This window comes from Neolamprologus brichardi, chromosome 9 (genome assembly GCF_056152115.1).
Source record: "Neolamprologus brichardi isolate AB-2024 chromosome 9, ASM5615211v1, whole genome shotgun sequence".
NCBI lineage: Eukaryota > Metazoa > Chordata > Actinopteri > Cichliformes > Cichlidae > Neolamprologus > Neolamprologus brichardi.
In genome coordinates, this window is record NC_142112.1 from 2,316,082 (window position 1) to 2,336,170 (window position 20,089).

Consider the following 20,089-nt stretch of genomic DNA (forward strand, 5'->3'; position numbering starts at 1 on the left):
GGGCTTTTCTCTGTATCTATGAAGCACCTTGAGGCGACTTTTGTTGTGATTTGGCGCTATATAAATAAAATTGAATTGAATTAATATTTATTTATGAAGTGGGTTTTATTTTCCATGGCAAAATAAAGCTTAATAAGCAAATCAATGTAAAGAAGGCCCACAATGAGTGTGAGTCATCATTGTGGGCCATTGGAGATTTTCATAGATCACAATTTGGTCCACAGCAAGTTTGGAAATCACTGGATGTTCAACAAAATAAGGGCTAACTGGATTTGATTAGGTATCGTCTTTTTGCACTTTTTTTGGTATTTTATCTTATCTGGGCTCAGCACATTTATATTCACAGTACTGGCAGTTGACTGATATATAATTGAGAGTTTTCACATCCCAATAACCTGTGGCACCTAAGCACATCCGAATCACGGACTCCGATCTGCAAACAAAACACGCATTCCTCCAAAGTCGCATACCCACAAATGAGATTCTGTCAATTGCCTACCTTCCACTGAGATATCACCTAAAAATATAAAGTATTTCTACGCCTATTTTCCACCAAAACAGCAACAACGGCAGAGGAAGAAAGCAGTGCAATAACCTTTACCTTCAGCTGTCAGAAACAAAGCTCCGGTGGATTTCTACTGAACGGCAATCACATTGCTTTTTATCCTTCTCTCTCCTCTCCCTTACACACACACACACACACACACACACACACACACACACACACACACACACACACACACACACACACACACACACATGCTCGCTGCTCTCAGCGTAACATGAAAGGCCCTGGCAGATACAGAGACATTTTAGGGCCCTCATCTATCTCCCATGGCCAGGAGCTCTAGCGCTTAGCAAATGTCAACAGAAAATAATGCACACACAAAGGCAATCTTATTTGTTCAAGAATTGCTCTAGGTCACCGCAATTGAACCAGGCAACGAAGAGGGAGAAGATCCACCAATACTACATTACAGACCTCAGCTTTGTTTTTCCACTCTTTTCTCTCCAGTCCTGGTAATTCCCTTCTTCATTTCTTTTCTCTCACCCTGCTTTTATTTCTTTTCCCCTCTGCTTCTGTGAAGGAAAGGACATTTTCTTCTGGTGTTTTGCAGCAAAAGCTTATCTGGTCAGAATTCTGCTCCCCCTCCTCTTCGCTCTGCCATCTACTTCCATTTTTCCCTGAAATTATTAGTCCCATTTTGAATGTTTTGATGAGTGTATTCCTCTATATTATGTATCACGACAGCACGGCAGGTAGCTAATCAACTAACACATTCTCTCTATTATTGCTGCAGCAGATGAGCTTGGAATAGAAAAAACGTCTGAATTCAATAAAGAGCACACCTCCGAGGGGCTTTCATTTGAATGATTGCTTCTCTGCATTGCTTTGTCTCCTGATCTCATTGTGTTTATTTGTCCTGATCGGAGCATTCACACCATCTCTCGATGTTTCCTTTGTGTTGTTTTCCTTCATCACTTCATGATCACGCTGGAAAAAATAGCACCTTGTAATAATGATATTCCACTAAATGTTAAAGCCCTAACCCAATAAGCTATGGGTTTAACGAACAGGTGGTCAATGGTACCACCACTGATTATGCATTGACAGCTGTTTCTTTGAATTCTACCCTCTAGTGCAGATTTGATAAGTGAGATTTATTTTAACTCAGTTCCAGTGTCACTGATTCAGTTTTGTGATGCAAAAAGAAAGGCGGCAAAGCTAGAAATGAAGTATTTCCCTGTGAGATAGTCATAATGATTTTTTTTCTTTTTACCAAGCTCTTTCTTATTGTTAAATGATGAACTCTGACCTTCAACAAAGCAAGTGACGCCTACAGTTCTTCAGCTGTTGTTCTGGGTTCTCGTGTGACCTCGTGGATGAGTCTGTCAGTGCACACTTGGAGTAGCTGGCTACTCCTGGGAAGGTTCACCCCTGTTCTGTTATCACTAAAAGTTATATCATTCTCAGTCAGTTGTTATTTATTATGTGTTTACAGCGCCCTCTGTGGTTGCTTCAAGTAATGCACTTTAGAAACGGCTTTATTTTGAAACAACTTTATTGAACAGGAAGTCGGCTCAAGGAAAGCAAGTGAGCAAAAAGAAGGGAAACATATCGGCACACAGTTTATGGTGTCCTGTTGGAAAAAATACTGTCCGCATCTTCGGTTTATGGTTGTATCGCCGGTATGTACTTAAAGTATAAATTGCAACTTTGTTTTTTGTACAATATGTTCCCCGCTAATGCAGTATTTGGCTGTAAAGCTAGTCCTTTTGTTAAGCTAGCTACCCGCGATTTTGGAGGTCATCTGGGATAGCATCAGTAGTTGTTTAAAAAGTTTACATAATTAGACATATGCTATGTAGTAGCATTGTGGTATATAAATGCATATTATGCTGCACATATGTATGTCATGACTGTATTTTTTGGCTTGTTTTTAGTTTTACCCTTTTGAATGTCAGTAAACCTGTTGACAACGCTCATCGGTCTTCAGAGTGGTGATATAGGAAAGGTGTTAATGCCCCTGCATCAGACATGCACCCATAACGGCACAACCCCTTTTCCAAATTGTCAGGGGTCCACGGCTGCAGACCTTGTGAGATTTGAGGTGAGGAACCAAACGAAGATTAACAAGACTTGAAGCAGAATATTAACAAAAGGCAAGCCAATTTATTGGCTGATAAAACATAACAGAAACAAAAGGCAGAAGGAAACTAAGATGGAACTAACTAGAACGAACTGGGAGAACTAAAACACTAAAAGCTACAGACAAAGAACATAAAACCTTAAAGATGGGAAAAAAACCTGAACATGAGAACCTGGAACTTGACACGAGATGAACAGACAACCTGACAAACAGAAAAAAGATCCAATATATAGAGAAGAGAATGACGAGGGAAGTGGAAACACATAGGGAACACAGCAGCAACAAATCAAGACGAAACAGGGGGAAGCAAAACTGTATACAGAATGAAACATGGGAAAAGACGAGGGAGATGAAACACAAGGACCTGCTCATCACCTGGAGAGCAAGTCAGCAAGAGACACACACATACATGGGAAGCAAGGCACCCATGGACGAAGACACAAAGGAAACCTAATAGACAAGATAAAATAAACCAGAAATTACAAATAATCTCTGAAACTTAAAAGGACTAAACTCAATACTGACTAAGACAACTTGAACTTAAAAACTGAACTGGTCAGTAAAATTGAGGCTTCCAAAAAATGCTGTTAATCACAGTTATTTCAAGATTTAACAAGGGGACCTATTACTTTTTCAAAAAAGGCCAGGTAGGTTCTTTTTCTTAATAGCTGAAATAATGACTTAAAAACTGTATTTTGTGTTCATTCTGATTGTCTTTATCTAATTGTTACAGCACTGTATATAAAACATTAAACATGTAGTATCTAAGAAAAAACAGACAAATGGTATCTTCATGGTTCAGTGTGAAATTCTTATTCAAAAGATCGCAAAAACTGAAAGATCGCAAAATAATCCTACTGACAAAGAATGGCAGTCATGGAGTACTTCAGCAAAAATGGCAAAGTGAAGTAAATGCAGAAAAAAGTGGAGCTGAGGTGGGAGATAAAGAAACCAGGACTAAAGCAGGAGCTGCCAACTCAGATGAGTGGGGGTTGTTCGGCACAAGACCCTTTAAAAACTCTTACCTGTCATCTTAATTGCTTTAACTGTCAAAGTTAGAGACCAATTAGATGTGGGTCTTTATCGTCTGGTCCCAGAAAAGAGACAGTAAGGAGAGGCATTTAATATTGAAATCATCCATTCAAATATTTAAAATCAAACATGGTGACAATGAAGGTAATTATCGGAAATAACAGCACTTGGGAATGAAACAAATGATTAGAATTGTCGATTGTGGAGTGGGAATTGGGTGTGAAGGGAAAAAAGGTTTGTCACTGAAAGTCAAAAGAGCGAAGGTGAAAACTGTTCAGACTGAGAAAATTCATTTTTTAGCATCTTATATATACACTGGTTCTGTTTTATTTGATTTCACATTTGAGATATTATTTCACTTTTCAATCAGTTATTATAACAAAGACTCCCAGATGGGACTCCTGTAAGTTCATACAGCTGCAGAAAGTTATGATCAGATACATCATGTAGTCATGCATTTCTGGAAAAAAGGTGACAAATGTAACATGTTGGCATATTCTGAGTAATTAATGATACGCATATTATTTTACTTGTTTTGCTTTTTAAACTGAATATCCATAGCAACAGGCAACTAAAATATGTTCAGTTTCTCTGCTGATCTAAAGAAACAACCGAGAAACAAAATCATCGACAGCAATTGAGTTTATTTTGTGACATTCACTCTTTGTTTATAATGAAGACTGTGTCACAAACAGCAACACAGACTTCTAGTACAACGCATAGTTTAAAAAAGTTGAGATATATCATGAATTTATCCTAAAAATTGGTAAATTCGTGAAACCAAACGGAAGTTATATTAACAGATGAGTAAACCAGCAACTACTTCTTTTGTCATTACGATGCCTAGCCTGTAGCTAAACTTGTATCAAAGTGACAAGGGCTTACAATGAAAAACTAGCAGTACAACTTTGCGTTATTGATTGATGTTCCGCTGTGTCAGCACTCTAGGTAACATTAGTGAAACAGCAGGAAGCAGAGACTAGGTCAGTCTTGCAGGTTTTTATTTTTGTGGAGCTCATTCCAATCACTGGTCAGTGATTGGATATGGTCAGTCACGCTCAACATCCTGTTTGGTCTTTGCATGTGATATATGACATCTATACTGCGAGCCAGCTTGCTATATTTGTTAGATATAGTGCTCTATGGAATTGCACACTGTTCATATTGTCCCTATTAGCCTAGTCAGAGTACCATCAAAATGATTTTAAATGGTCATCGTAAGAGAAAATATCTGAACAGGGTCACTATAGGAGCCGTAAGAGCGGGGAAAACACACCAGGATCTTCAAAGGTAGTGTAATGTGCCTGTGTTTAAAAAAATATAAACATATAGAAGGTTGCATGACACCATGGTATGCAAAGGCCTGTTTGGAAACATTTTTGCCATCACCATTTCAAAGTTTGGAAATCAAAGGTAAATCACAAGCCCTAAAGCATACGCTGCAGTACTGTCTATTTTATGAATCACAGTCCCACGTAAATATAATGTTACAAAAATTAAGATTAGGAAAGTGTTTACTGAGGTCACAAATCAAAAGGGTAGGAAAGCCATTATCTTAAAGACTGTATAATTTGATTTGTTTTTGATACCAGAGAAGTTGCAACAAGCTAGTCATTAGAAAGAAAGCAAAATTAAGGCATTCCACAATGGCTTCACTTAGCTCCATGTGGTAACATTCAGCAGCATTCCAAAAAACATGGTTAAATAAAGAATAATTAAGTAATAAATTAACTCTGATTAACCATTTTTGGGCAAAAACTATGTCCAGGTGGTTAGTCATCACCAGTTTGTCCGTTTGTATCTGGAAGTCCCATGGGACCTTAGCATGGTCATTCTTGACAACCCTAGGGGGCGTCTCCCATTTTGACCTCTGGTGTTCTAGGTCATATTTGGCACAGACGTTTCCGTATGCCATATATGGCCTCCCTGCACCTCTCTTGCACCCTGTTGTTATGGACTTGATTGTCTCAGAGGCGTCTTTACGCAGCCTTCACCTGGGGTCTTGACTGGCGTGGTAGACCCCACCCTCTATGGATCTTGCGCTTAGAGCTTCTTCTGGTGGTGCTATTAATAGTGCCTCTGTGCTGTCTTTCAGTCCTTGCATGAAACCCTCCATGCATGGTCAGGAGTTTCCTGGTCTTGATGTCAGTGGCTTCTGTCTCCTCCTTTGGCCAACTTATTATCCCAGTAAGTTACCTGATCACTGGCACTATGTAGGTGTTGATAGCCCAATTAAGATGAACAACCACCATTCATGGAGAAGGAGATGAGAGACCAAGATGACAGCACAAAAAAAAACAGCTGCTAATGGATGAGAGACACTCTGAATAACCAAAGGCTGGACAGTACTGATTCCTGAGGATCCCCAGATGGGACTGGTTGCATCCAACCATCAGCCAATAAGCTGCCTCATTACCACATGGAAGCTCCTGTCAGGCATCGGGCAGCGAAGATGAACAGGCACAATATATGGTTCAATATATGAGTTGGGGACAGAAAGGAATTAGCAAGAAACAAGGTGAGCAAAACACCAACTATTGTTAGATAAAACAGTTAGTTGAGTCTGAAGGACCAGACTGACCAACATGTTTACAACCTTGGATTGACTACAAGAAAGCCTATGACTCAATTCCTCAGACATGGATGCTTGAAATGCCTAGAACTGTACAAGATCAATAAGAAACTGAGAGCTGAGAAGTAATAAATGCATGCAGTAAGGATGTTTGTAATTTTAGAGATATTAGACAAATGGAAGAAAGCTTCTTCTTCTTCCTCCTAGCATTATTCCCGCTCTGCGGAGTCCGCTTTTCTGCAAAGCCGCCTCCATTCAGCAGTCGTTCAGGTTCATTCTTCTTCACGTCGTCGTTAAATGTTCAGTTTCTATGCCATATGTTAAAACAAGATCTAGAGTGTGATTAAAGTGGTGGGTGGGTTCTTTTACATTTTGAGAGGAGTGGACAAGGCTAAGCATCAGGCTTTCAAATGAATTAAACATCGGTCTGGGTCTTTCGTTGATTAATAGGCTGGTGTGAAAAATTGCTGCCACACCTCCCCCTCGGCCTGTGCTTCGAGATTTCTGGTAGTTAGAATGACTCGGGGGTGTTGATTCATGTAAACTAACATAATCATCCTGCTGCAACCAGGTTTCTGTAAGGCAATGTAAATCGATTTGTTGATCAATTATTAAGTAATGTACTAACAGAGACTTGGAGGAGAGAGACCTAATATTTAATAATCCACATCCACATGATAAGAATTCAGTGATTCCAATTCCATTATCTATTTCATTTTTTTATTCTCACTGGGTTCTCATAAGTTTTGTGGTCATTACTCAAAAAAAGTAATTATAAATAATTATATATATATATATATATATATATATATATATATATATATATATATATATATATATATATATATATATTATAAAGTAATTATTACACATATTACACAAACACTTTTCTTAAAAGTAATGCGTTACGTTACCTAATTACTCCCGGAAGAAAGTAATGTTACACTAGTTGTAACATTACTTTCATAATACTCTGTCTCATAATAATAATCTCAATAACACAAATCCCTATCCTAATGAAGACTCTCTGGTGAGCTCTTAGTATTTAGGTATGAACACAAAGCGCTATACAAATACAGGCCATTTACCATTTACCATTTAACACAAAGATCATTAAGAACAAAAAAGTGAACATTTAAAAAACAACAACCAACAACTAATAAAAGAAGAGAACATCAAATAGACATGAGATCAAAGTCCCCAAAAGCCCCAAAACAAATAAAGAAAAAAACAACTCTAAATCCCGGGTCCAAGACCAGGACAGTGACACGTGCACTGCTTACGCAATTCTCCAACTAAAATCTTAATGATTCTGCTGTTGAACAGCAGATGAACCCATTTCCTTTCCTACCATGCAAACATTTGTTTCCTTTTTCTTCCACCTTCACCTTTCTGCATTCCACCCTGAAGAAGAGTTTGGATTATTTATTTCTTAACTTGTTATACATAGGGGTGGGTTTTGATTATCAATTTATCGATTATAATCGATTCTAACTTGGATAACGTGATATCAATTCATTAAAATCCTGAATAGATTTTTTAATATACATTTATTTTGCCTGAAACACCATAATCTCAGGTTGAACCTCACAAAATTTCAACAACCACCAAACAGCTAAAACAGTAAATGAGAACAGGTAAACAGGAATTCATGACGATGTTTATGTGAAGCATAGTTTGGATCTTCTTTTGCTGCTGGTTCCGTCAATATTGTTTGGAGAGAGATAAAACTAACAACTTCAGAATCTAGCACCAAAAGGGCGTAAACACAAAGCGCGGACCTGCCGACGGATCAGAATCAGTGAGATGTCGCCTTTCTCACCCTATAGCACGGACACGGTTGAGACTGAAAGCCAAATAGCTCACTGATTCTGATGCGTCGGTGGGTCCACGCTTTGTGTTTACGCCCTTTTGGTGCTAGATTCTGAAGTTGTTAGTTTTATCTCTCTCCAAACAATATTGACGGAACCAGCAGCAAAAGAAGATCCAAACTACGCTTCACATAAACATCGTCATGAATTCCCTCTGACTTTTGCTGTTTTGCTTCCACCACGATAAAATCACACTTCATGCACAGCTCTCTCTCTCTCAGGAAAATTGCCTTCATGTTTTTTTGTGTTTTATCCTCAGTTACTTTGACACAAAGGCATCTGCTGTGATGCTCACACCTTTGATAAAGTCTCGCAAGTGTCAGCTTTCTTTTTATAGATATAAAAATATGGAAATGTACTGATGCATGATCTGAATTATAATATTTCTGACTGTCTGAGGCAAAAATAAAACATTGGTCCAAACACCTGAAAGTCCCGAAAACACATTGTGAATTCTGTCTCGAGTCTACGGATGTATCCGTGTATTTCCGCGGTGCTGCGCTGAGCGGACAGCTCCTGAAGTATTTGAAGTGTTGGAATGTGGAAATATCAACATTGCTTGAAAAAACTGCCAGCTAGCAATGTCCCTCTCACCAGTAGGCTAAGTTATTTTTAGCCAATTGCAAGCTGAATCTGGTAGTTGGAGTTGTTAGCTAAGATTCCGTCATTAATTCGGTCCATCCATCGCCTTTCTCGCCTGCCCCTTGGTCACCGGCCTTGGGGACTGAGTCGCAGAGCTGTTCTTGCCACCAAGTTTTTGTCACTTCTGACCATCGTAGTCACACTCCTCACAAATGGAAGAAAGCAGTCCTACCTATTTGTTTGTTTACTATGTGCACGGAAGGACATATCCTGGTCAAAAATGACTCCATATTTTCTCAGTGTGTTACTAGAAGCCAAGGTAATGCAATCAAGAATAAGCATCTGGTTAGAAACCATATTTTTAAGATTTGTAGGCCCAGTACAATAACCTCAGTTTTATGAGAATTTAGAACCTGAAAATTAGAGGTCATACAGGTCTTTAAGACATTTCTGCAGTTTAAGTTCCTGCAGTTCCTGTATCCTTGGGGCGTAACAAATTGGTGTGTATTATCTAGCTTCATGGACAGATGAAGTCTGGTGTTAACTGCATTTTAAGTATGCTATAACATCTGATGATACTACCTAAGCATATATAATGTAAACAGAATTAGTCCAAGGTAATGCCATCCAGAGTAAGAATCTGCTTAGATACCATATTTCTAAGATTTTCAGGGCCGAGTACAATAACCTCAGTTTAATCTGAATGAAGAAGCAGAATGTTAGCGGCCATCCAGGTCTTTATGTCTTTAAGACATTCCTGCAGTTTAACTAATTGGTGTGTGTTATCTGGCTTCATGGACAGATAGAGCTGGGTGTCATCTGCATAGCAGTGTAAATGTATGCTATGTCTTCTGATGATACTGCCTAAGGGAAGCATGTATAATGTAAACAGAATTGGTGCTAGCACTGAACCCTGTGGAACTCCATAATTAACCTCAGTGTGTGAAGAGGACTCTCCATTTACATGCACAAATTGGAGTCTATTAGATAGATATGATACAAACCACCTCACTACGTACGACTCTGGATACTGTAGCTCCAGTGAAAACTAAGGTCTCTAATCAGAAGTACCTGACCCCGTGGTATAATTCTCAAACACGTACCCTAAAGCAGATGACTCGTAATCTGGAGAGGAAATGGCGTGTCACAAATTTAGAGGATCATCATTTAGCCTGGAGAGATAGTTTGTTGCTTTATAAGAAAGCCCTCCACAAAGCCAGAACAGCTTACTACTCATCACTGATTGAAGAAAATAAGAACAACCCCAGGTTTCTCTTCAGCACTGTAGCCAGGCTGACAAAAAGTCAGAGCTCTTTTAAGCCAACCATCCCTTTAACGTTAACTAGTGATGACTTCATGAACTTCTTCACAAATAAAATTTTTATCATTAGAGAAAAACTTACCAATAATCATCCCACAGATGTAATATTATCTACAGCTACTCTTAGTACCATTGATGTTAAGTTAGACTCTTTTTCTCCAATCGATCTTTCTGAGTTAACTTCAATAATTACTTCCTCCAAACCATCAACGTGTCTTTTAGACCCCATTCCTACAAAACTGCTCAAAGAAGTCCTGCCATTGATTAATTCTTCGATCTTATATATGATCAACCTATCTCTAATAGTCGGCTATGTACCACAGGCCTTCAAGGTGGCTGCAGTTAAACCTTTACTCAAAAAGCCATCTCTAGACCCAGCAGTCTTAGCTAATTATAGGCCAATCTCCAACCTTCCTTTCATATCAAAAATCCTTGAAAGAGTAGTTGTCAAACAGCTAACAGATCATCTGCAGAGGAATGGTTTATTTGAAGAGTTTCAGTCAGGTTTCAGAGCTCATCACAGCACAGAAACAGCTTTAGTGAAGGTTACAAATGATCTTCTTATGGCCTCTGACAGTGGACTCATCTCTGTGCTTGTCCTTCTTGACCTTAGTGCAGCATTCGATACTGTTGACCATAATATCCTATTAGAGCGATTAGAACATGCTGTAGGTATTACAGGTACTGCACTGCAGTGGTTTGTATCATATCTATCTAATAGACTCCAATTTGTGCATGTAAATGGAGAGTCCTCTTCACACACTGAGGTTAATTATGGAGTTCCACAGGGTTCAGTGCTACGACCAATTCTGTTTACATTATACATGCTTCCCCTAGGCAGCATCATTAGAAGACATAGCATACATTTTCACTGCTATGCAGATGACACCCAGCTCTATCTGTCCATGAAGCCAGATAACACACACCAATTAGTTAAACTGCAGGAATGTCTTAAAGACATAAAGACTTGGATGGCCACTAACTTTCTGCTTCTTAACTCAGATAAAACTGAGGTCATTGTACTCGGCACTGAAAAGCTTAGAAATATGGTATCTAAGCAGATTCTTACTCTGGATGGCATTACCTTGGCCTCCAGTAACACTGTGAGGAACCTTGGAGTCATTTTTGACCAGGATATGTCCTTCAACGCACATATTAAACAAATATGTAAGACTGCGTTCTTCCATTTGCGCAACATCTCTAAAATTAGAAATATCCTGTCTCAGAGTGACGCTGAAAAACTAGTTCATGCATTTATTACTTCCAGGCTGGACTACTGCAATTCATTATTATCAGGATGTCCAAAAAACTCACTGAAAAGCCTTCAGTTAATCCAAAATGCTGCAGCAAGAGTACTGACAGGGACTAGAAAGAGAGAGCATATTTCTCCTGTTTTGGCTTCCCTTCATTGGCTTTCCTGTTAAATCCAGAATTGAATTCAAAATCCTGCTCCTCACATACAAGGTCTTAAATAATCAGGCCCCATCTTATCTTAATGACCTTGTAGTACCATATTACCCTATTAGAGCACTTCGCTCTCGCTCTGCAGGCCTACTTGTTGTTCCTAGAGTATTTAAAAGTAGAATGGGAGGGAGAGCCTTCAGTTTTCAGGCCCCTCTTCTGTGGAACCAGCTTCCAGTTTGGATTCGGGAGACAGACACTATCTCTACTTTTAAGATTAGGCTTAAAACTTTCCTTTTTGCTAAAGCATATAGTTAGGGCTGGACCAGGTGACCCTGAATCCTCCCTTAGTTATGCTGCAATAGATGTAGGCTACCGGGGGATTCCCATGATGCATTGAGTTTTTCCTTTCCAGTCACCTTTCTCACTCACTATGTGTTAATAGACCTCTCTGTATTGAATCATATCTGTTATTAATCTCTGTCTCTCTTCCACAGCATGTCTTTTATCCTGTCTTCCTTCTCTCACCCCAACCGGTCGCAGCAGATGGCCCCGCCCCTCCCTGAGCCTGGTTCTGCCGGAGGTTTCTTCCTGTTAAAAGGGAGTTTTTCCTTCCCACTGTCGCCAAAGTGCTTGCTCATAGGGGGTCATATGATTGTTGGGCTTTTCTCTGTATCTATGAAGCGCCTTGAGGCGACATTTGTTGTGATTTGGCGCTATATAAATAAAATTGAATTGAATTGAATACAAACCACTGCAGCACAGTACCTTTAACACTACACTGTGCTCTAATCGCTCTAATAGGATATTATGGTCAACAGTATCAAACGCTGCACTGAGGTCTACAGCAGGACAGGCACAGAGATGAGTCCACTGTCAGAGGCCATAAGAAGATCATTTGTAACCTTCACTAAAGCTGTTTCTGTGCTGTGATGAGCTTTGAAACCTGACTGAAACTCTTCAAATAAACCATTCCTCTGCAGATGATCTGTTAGCTGTTTGACAACTACTCTGAATTTTTAAATAATGAGGAAAGGAAACAATAAGTACCATTCGTAAGTACCATACCATCCCTTTTGCAGTGTAACTATTACAGGGCAGCTTGGGGTTTCCCATCATGAGTGTTTTTTCTTCACTCACTTTGCGTTTATACAGCTCTCTGCATTTCAAAATATGTTTGTTTGCTTTTTTGGCTCTCTTTACAGCGTGTCTTTGTCCTGTCTTCTTCCCCTCACCCGTAACCAGTTGTGGCAGATGGCTGCCCCTCCTGGTTCTTCCGGCAGTTTCTTTCTGGTAAAAGGGAGTTTTTCCTTCTCACTTACTCCTAAAAAGGTTTTATGATTGTTGGGGTTTTCTCTGTATTATTGTTGGATCTTTACCTTTATCTTGAATTTAAGCACACGTGCACTTGAGTTATGCAACAGGACAGTGAGCCAAAACAAGTTCAAGTTCATCTCCAAATGGCTAAAAAAATAAATAAATAAAACCCAACCCAAATTGAGTTATTTTGTCATTTTAATTTCTTATGATGTATTGTGGATAATGTTCAGTTCTAGTGTTATTTAGGGTTAAGTCTAGTTAATATTGTCATTCATGCTCTCTGTTTTATCTGTCATTTTCCTGTTTCCTGTGTAAGTTTGTCGTGTCCTGTATGTATAACTTTTAGTTGTGTCCTTTACTTGTCCCCCTGATCTGTTCCCATGTTCCTCTGATTGTGTTCCTTTCCATTCCTCCAGTCTGTATTTCATGTCCTGTTGTCAAGTCTACTTTTCTCCATGTTTCCTGTTTTATTCTGAAAGTCTTGTGATTCCATGTTCAGTGTGTTTAGTTTTGCTAAACACACTGAACATGGAATGTTGTGGTGTCATGTTCATTTCCAGCTGTGTTCCCCATGTGTCTCCACTCCTCTTGTCTGCTCTCTGTGTATTTCGTGTGTGAGTTTTCTGTTTTCGGTCGTCTGTTATTTTCACGCCGTGTTTCCAAGGTTTCACATTTCAAAGTTTCCATGCATCCATGCCGGGTTTCATGTTTAGGGTTTTTTTGTGTTTAGTTTTCCCAGTTTAGGTTATTGTTTAGATTCTTGTTGGTTTGCTTTTTCCATTGTTTTGTAGTTTGATACCACCTACAATAAATGCCTGCTTTTTTTTAAACAATCCTGTTTTGCTCTTGATTGCCTGCATTTGGGTCCTCTACTCTCCACCCCACATGATCTGCCAGTGCAGATTGAGACATATAGGAACTTTGATAGGAACTTTGATACCTGTTTTTGCCTTAGTAAAGGGATTATTAAAATCAGTTTTATCTGAAACGTGTGATAAATATGCCATATATATATATATATATATATATATATATATATATATATATATATATATATATATACACAGTGGAACCCCGAGTTACGAATACCCCATTTAACGAAAAATTTAAGTTATGAAGGCACTTAACAGCAATATTTCTGCCCATGTTATGGCAAAATGCCTGCGTAACAAAATCCGCTGGCTCTGATTGGCTGAGCCCAGAATGCCTACAATGCCCACAATGCCTTCCGAGTCATGTGGCAACCCCCTTCGCTGTTCCACTTGAACGACGTATTGTTGTTGCAGTTAGCAATTAGCCCATAGCCTGTTGTTCACTCAAAAGGTGCGATGGGTGCTTCGACTTACGAAATTAATTTGTTCCCGAGGGTCTTTCGTAAGTCGAAAATTTTCATAAGTCGGGGTTCCACTGTATATTCGTTCTTCCCCACTCGCCCGGGCGGGTGGTCTATCCTTCCTATCTTAGCTGTTCCTAGGACTTTGATGCTCTGGACAGAGATCTCCAATGTTGTTCCTGGGATCTGCTGGAGCTACTCGCCTAGTTTGGGAGTCACCACACCGAGTGCTCCGATGACCACCGGGACCACTGTTACCTTCACCCTCCACATTTTCTCGAGCTCTTCTATGAGCCCTTGGTATGTGTGGAGCTTCTCGTGTTCCGTCTTCCTGATGTTGCTGTCATTGGGAACCGCTACATCTTTCAGTACAGCCATGTTCTTCTGTTTGTCTACCACCACTATGTCCGGTTGGTTAGCCACCACCATTTTGTCAGTCTGTATCTGGAAGTCCCACAGGATCTTAGCTCGGTCATTTTCCACCACCCAGGGAGGTGTCTCCCATTTTGAACTCAGGACTTTCAGGTCAAATTCGGCACAGATGTTTCTGTATACTACGCCGGCCACTTGGTTATGGCGTTCCATGTATGCTGTGCCTGCTAGCATCTTGCACCCTGCTGTTATGTGCTGGATTGTCTCAGGGGCATATTTACACAGCCTGCATCTGGGGTCTTGCCTGGTGTGATAGACCCCAGCCTCTATGGATCTTGTGCTCAGAGCTTGTTCTTGTGCTGCCATGATTAGTGCCTCTGTGCTATCTTTCAGTCCAGCTTTGTCCAGCCACTGGTAGGATTTCTGGATATCAGCCACCTCCTCTATCTGCCGGTGGTACATACCGTGCAGGGGCCTGTCCTTCCATGATGGTTCCTCGTCTCCCTCCTCTTTCTTGGGTTTCTGCTGCCTGAGGTATTCACTGAGCACGCTGTCAGTTGGGGCCATCTTCGTGATGTATTCTTGGATGTTCGTTGTCTCATCCTGGACTGTGGTGCTGACACTCACCAGTCCCCGGCCCCCTTCCTTCCGCTTAGCGTACAGCCTCAGGGTACTGGACTTGGGGTGAAACCCTCCATGCATGGTCAGGAGCTTTCTTGTCTTTATGTCAGTGGCTTCTATCTCCTCCTTTGGCCAGCCTATTACCCCAGCAGGGTACCTGATCACGGGCAGGGCGTACGTGTTGATGGCCCGGATCTTGTTCTTACCGTTCAACTGACTCCTCAGGACTTGCCTGACCCTCTGCAGGTACTTGGTGGTTGCAGCTTTTCTAGCGGCCTCTTCATGGTTCCTAATCGCCTGCGGGATCCCCAGGTACTTGTAGCTGTCCTCTATGTCTGCAATGTTGCCTTCTGGTAGTTCAATCCCCTCAGTTCTGACTACCTTCCGTCAGAATAAATAAAATAGACACCCCACCCCCAGTACATATATATGTACTGGGGGTGGGGTGTCTATTTTATTTATTTATTGTTAAGTAACAGAGGAGAGGAACGGTGTAGATGTTCTTTCTCTCCACCTCAACTCCTTAACACCAGCATCACCTCATATGATACTCTCAGCCTCTGATGTTGAGCACATCCTCATCTGTTCCCTCTCTATAATCATCTGCATAGTTAATTTGAACAAAATTCAACCATTATAATAATTTAGTCACAACATTTACTTATACATATACCACATATACATTTATATGCAATACTTTAGTCACACATGGACATATATGTTCTTCATCATGTATTATTAAGTTTACATGTTCTTTTACTTCACGAGGATTTAATATTTATTATTTTCTATTATTATTATTTTCTCTTTGACAATTCACAACAGGGCAGCACGGTGGCACGGTGGTTAGCACTGTTGCTGCACAGCAAGAAGGTCCTGAGTTCAATTCCAACATCAGGCCGGGGTCTTTCTGTGTGGAGTTTGCATGTTCTCCCCATGTTTGCGTGGGTTCCCTCCGGTACTCCGGCTTCCTCCCACCGTCCAAAGACATGCAGCTTGTGGGGATAGGTTAATTGGATAATCCAAATTGCCACTAGGTGTGAATGTGCGAATGAATGTGAGTGCGAATGGTTGTCTGTCCCTGTGTGTTAGCCCTGCGACAGACTGGCGACCTGTCCAGGGTGTACCCTGCCTCTCGCCCTATGACAGCTGGGATAGGCTCCAGCGCCCCCCGCGACCCTGAAAAGGATAAGCGGAAGCGAATGGATGGAATTCACAAACAGTGCATACACAGAAATCTATGTATATGAATGTTTCATGCACCAATTTAAAATCCATCAATACTTTTTTACCTTTATTTGTTCATACAGTATGAAGACATTTAAATTGGACACAGACTGAACATATATTAGTGAATGGGGCCCTTTACTGTGCAGATTCCATCCTTGGTTAGCACTGATGTACTGTGAAGGCAACTGTCATGGTCCTGAGTCATTCGACCCAGCGTTTTGTGTTTCATTTTGGTATCACCTTGTGTTTTGTGTTAATTCTGATTTTGTATTAGTTCTTAGGGTTTGGTTCTGGTGTTTAGAGTTGTATTATCTCTGCCCTGCTTTCTCCGTATCATCTCCGTGTATCTTCCGGTGTCCTTACGTTTTCAGGTTTGTTTATTAGTTTTTCCCAGTTTAGGTTTATGTTTAGTTCAGCCCTCTCTTTTGTTATGTATTGTGCACTGTAAATAAACTCACCCACATCACCACTGCCGTCTGCTACTTGTTTCCTCCTCCTCCTCACCACACGACTGCTGTGACAGCAACATGATATCCTCTGGCTTGCAGGCAAAACTGAGAGGAACTTTTTCTTCCAATAGTCTTTACAAATCAATAGTGTAGTGCTCTACTTTATTAGTACTTTAATACATATGCATGTGTATTGTTTTCAAAGTAGATTATTAACTCTCAGAGCATTTTTCTATATTTTCTATATATTTTCTATATATTATTTTTATCAGAGCAGTTTCAGTAAACAAGTTCAGAAATAACCCCATATTTTCTTTTGTGTGTTTTAGGATTTGAGTTCAGTGAAAAAAGAAAGACTAACTTGAGATGCAGAAAATCTTATTTTCCATTTCTTTTCATAATGGCTTTTCTAACTTTTCCCTTTCCCTGTATGAGTCATGTGTAGGCAAAATTTAAATATCTCCCACATGTATTGCAATAATATCTCTGTTGACACACTGAGAAATATATGAGAGATATAATTACTTCCACGGACGCAAGAACTTTCTGCCTGCGTGTCATCACATTTACTTGCTATTAGCTTACATAGAAAACATAACTTAGAGTTTCTTTCTAGCACTTACATGACTGATTTAATGATTTATTTAATGATTTGCCAACAAAAGTGTCATCTCCTTATAGCGAGATGTCTGAAAGGTGCAGGAGATGAAACGTGAGCCAGACATGGGGTCTAAAGGCTTTCCTCCAACTTTTGACCAATCAGGTTACCATTCTGTGTTCACCACATGCAGTAAAAGTGTTTATTGCCTGAGTATTTACTGCTTTTGTCTCTGAACCACAGAGACGAAGGTCCATGGTGCCATGTAAAACAAATCTGAAATTCTAACCATTTGATAATAAATTGTGAAAAGTTATCATTTGAGCATATTTGTCTTCTCTCATGAAAAAACCCAACACATCATGGGTGCCCAACATCTGCTTGACCCCCACACACACCCCACCTCTGCCCACTGACCCTCCAATCTGTGACATGCTCTGAGAAATAACCCTCGTCTCTAAGGCCACCAAGTCCAACTTTTCTATTGTGTGCCTTTCTCTTGTTTTGTATGTATTCCTCCTGTTTGGATATATTTCTCATAATACTCTTTATTCCTGCTGTCTTAGTATTTATATTTTATTCCTGTACAGTTGGTGTGGAGCACAAGCAATTTTGTTTCAGATGTACAATGACAATAAAAGGTTATTCTATTCTATTCTATGAATGAATCTGAATTTTAGCAGGCAACCAAATGGGTTATATATATAAATAAAACTAATCCATGAGGACATCCTGACAGATTATATGTCTTCTGTTAGAAAAAAAAAAGAAGTCCTCTCAGTGTTAATGAAATGTGCGTATTAACACCCTTGATAGATACAGGCAATATGCAAAGCAAACAAGGTGTGTCAAGGACTGTCAGGAGATACTCAGTTCATTCAGCATTATCTCTGAGGGTTGCAGACACAATGTGCTGTTAGGTTTGTAATATTATGCAAGTGTCAAAATACAGTCCAATCAAATGACAATAATAACCACAGACATTTTAATGGGATTCAGAGTAGTGTCACCTGAGAGAATGCTTTAATGTGTGTGTGTGTGTGTGTGTGTGTGTGTGTGTGTGTGTGTGTGTGTGTGTGTGTGTGTGTGTGTGCACCTCTGGGGAGTTCATGTGCAAGTTCCAATTCTATTAAGATGCTACTGTCATTACTTTAATTTTCATTTAAACACTGTGAAGCAATTTTAAATGATGAGGTAGGAATAGAGGTAAAGCAAGTGTATCATTTCTTTTAGATAGTCACTGAACAGAGGTCTAGTGCTGGCTTTGTTTTGTGAGACAGTACAGCTTTTAATCGCTGAAGATTAATCTTTTGTATTATTGTAGGGTCTTTACCTTACAATACAAAACACCTTGAGGCAACTGTTGCTGTGATTTGGCACTATATAAATAAACATATAAAGAGATTGTGGAACATATGAAATCTTCATTACCCAACATCCAGGCTGACAGTGAAACAACTAGTAGCTCAGTGTTCCAACAGCTGGATACTGATGAAGTACAACACAAATGCTATGGGAAGTGTGAGCCATGAAGTCAGGTTGGGGGGAGAGATCATCACCCTCACTCAAGATTACCAAGCCCCAAGTAGAGCTCAAGGCATGCAAGACCAGATGACCTAAGACAGGGGTAGGCAACTCCAGGCTTCGAGGGCTGGTGTCCTGCAGGTTTTACATGTGTCCTTGATCCAACACAGCTGATTTAACTGGCTAAATTACCTCCTCAATATGTCTTGAAGTTCTCGAGAGGCCTGAGAATGAACTAATCATTAGATTCAGGTGTGTTGACCCAGGGTGAGATCTAAAACCTGCAGGACCTGGAGTTGTACACTCCTGACCTAAGATGGGATGAGATGGATGATCATGGTGAAGCGGGAAACCTGAGCTCTCCGTGACCAAGACTATGTGAAATACCCTCTGGAGGTCTACCAGAGGATGTGAATGCAGCATTATGGACAATCACTACTGCAACCATCACCAAAACTAACCAGCTGATCTGTAGCACTGCAGTAGTAAACAGGCGTTTGTCTTATAGCTTGGCTATAAGGCGAACAGCCACAAGGAGCAGTACCCTCCATGGAGAAGGAGACTAGAGGCTAAGATCAAGGCAGCAGGGAAGTTAGACAACTATTGAAGCTGTAGTCCACTGAACCATCCAAGGTGTACTCTCAGTGGCAGGGAACAATATGACAACAGCTCCACCAAGGCTAGAGATGGAACAATACTGGAAGACCATCTGGGAGAACGATACAACGGATAACAACAATGCTCAGTGGCCAGTGGATCTGAGGGCAGACCACAGCAACCTCCCTGAACAGGGTCCAATAAACATCACAGTGGCAGACATCCAAGAAAGAGTCTCCAGTATGAAAAGTTGGACAGCAACAGGCCCTGACACGATTCATGCCTAATGGCTGAAAAAGCTTTGTTGGAGCTATTTGTTCTTATTTTTTATTATTTTGAAATTAGTTAAAGTTTGTTGTTAGTTTACTTATACTTTGGGGTTTATTTATAAGTTATTTGTTGGTTAATATTTTGTTTCAAAGTTTGTTTGATGTTAATTTGTTAAATTAGTCAGGTAGAGCTGTAGGGCCATTTTGTTTTCTATAAATAAAGCGCCTGGTATAGGACCAGCATGCACTGGGGTGGGCCTATGGTTTTTTACCAGAGCAGGAGAAGCAGCAGGAGGTAACAAAAAAAAATTGGATCTTGTTATTGCCAAACTGGATAAATAAACCA

At 40.1% G+C, this 20,089-nt stretch overlaps 1 pseudogene; it reads right to left on the minus strand.

The window, feature by feature from the left end:
* Positions 1-15,357, minus strand: part of LOC148101089 (uncharacterized) — a 32,364-nt pseudogene extending 17,007 nt beyond the window's left edge.
* Positions 15,358-20,089: the final 4,732 nt, after the last annotated feature.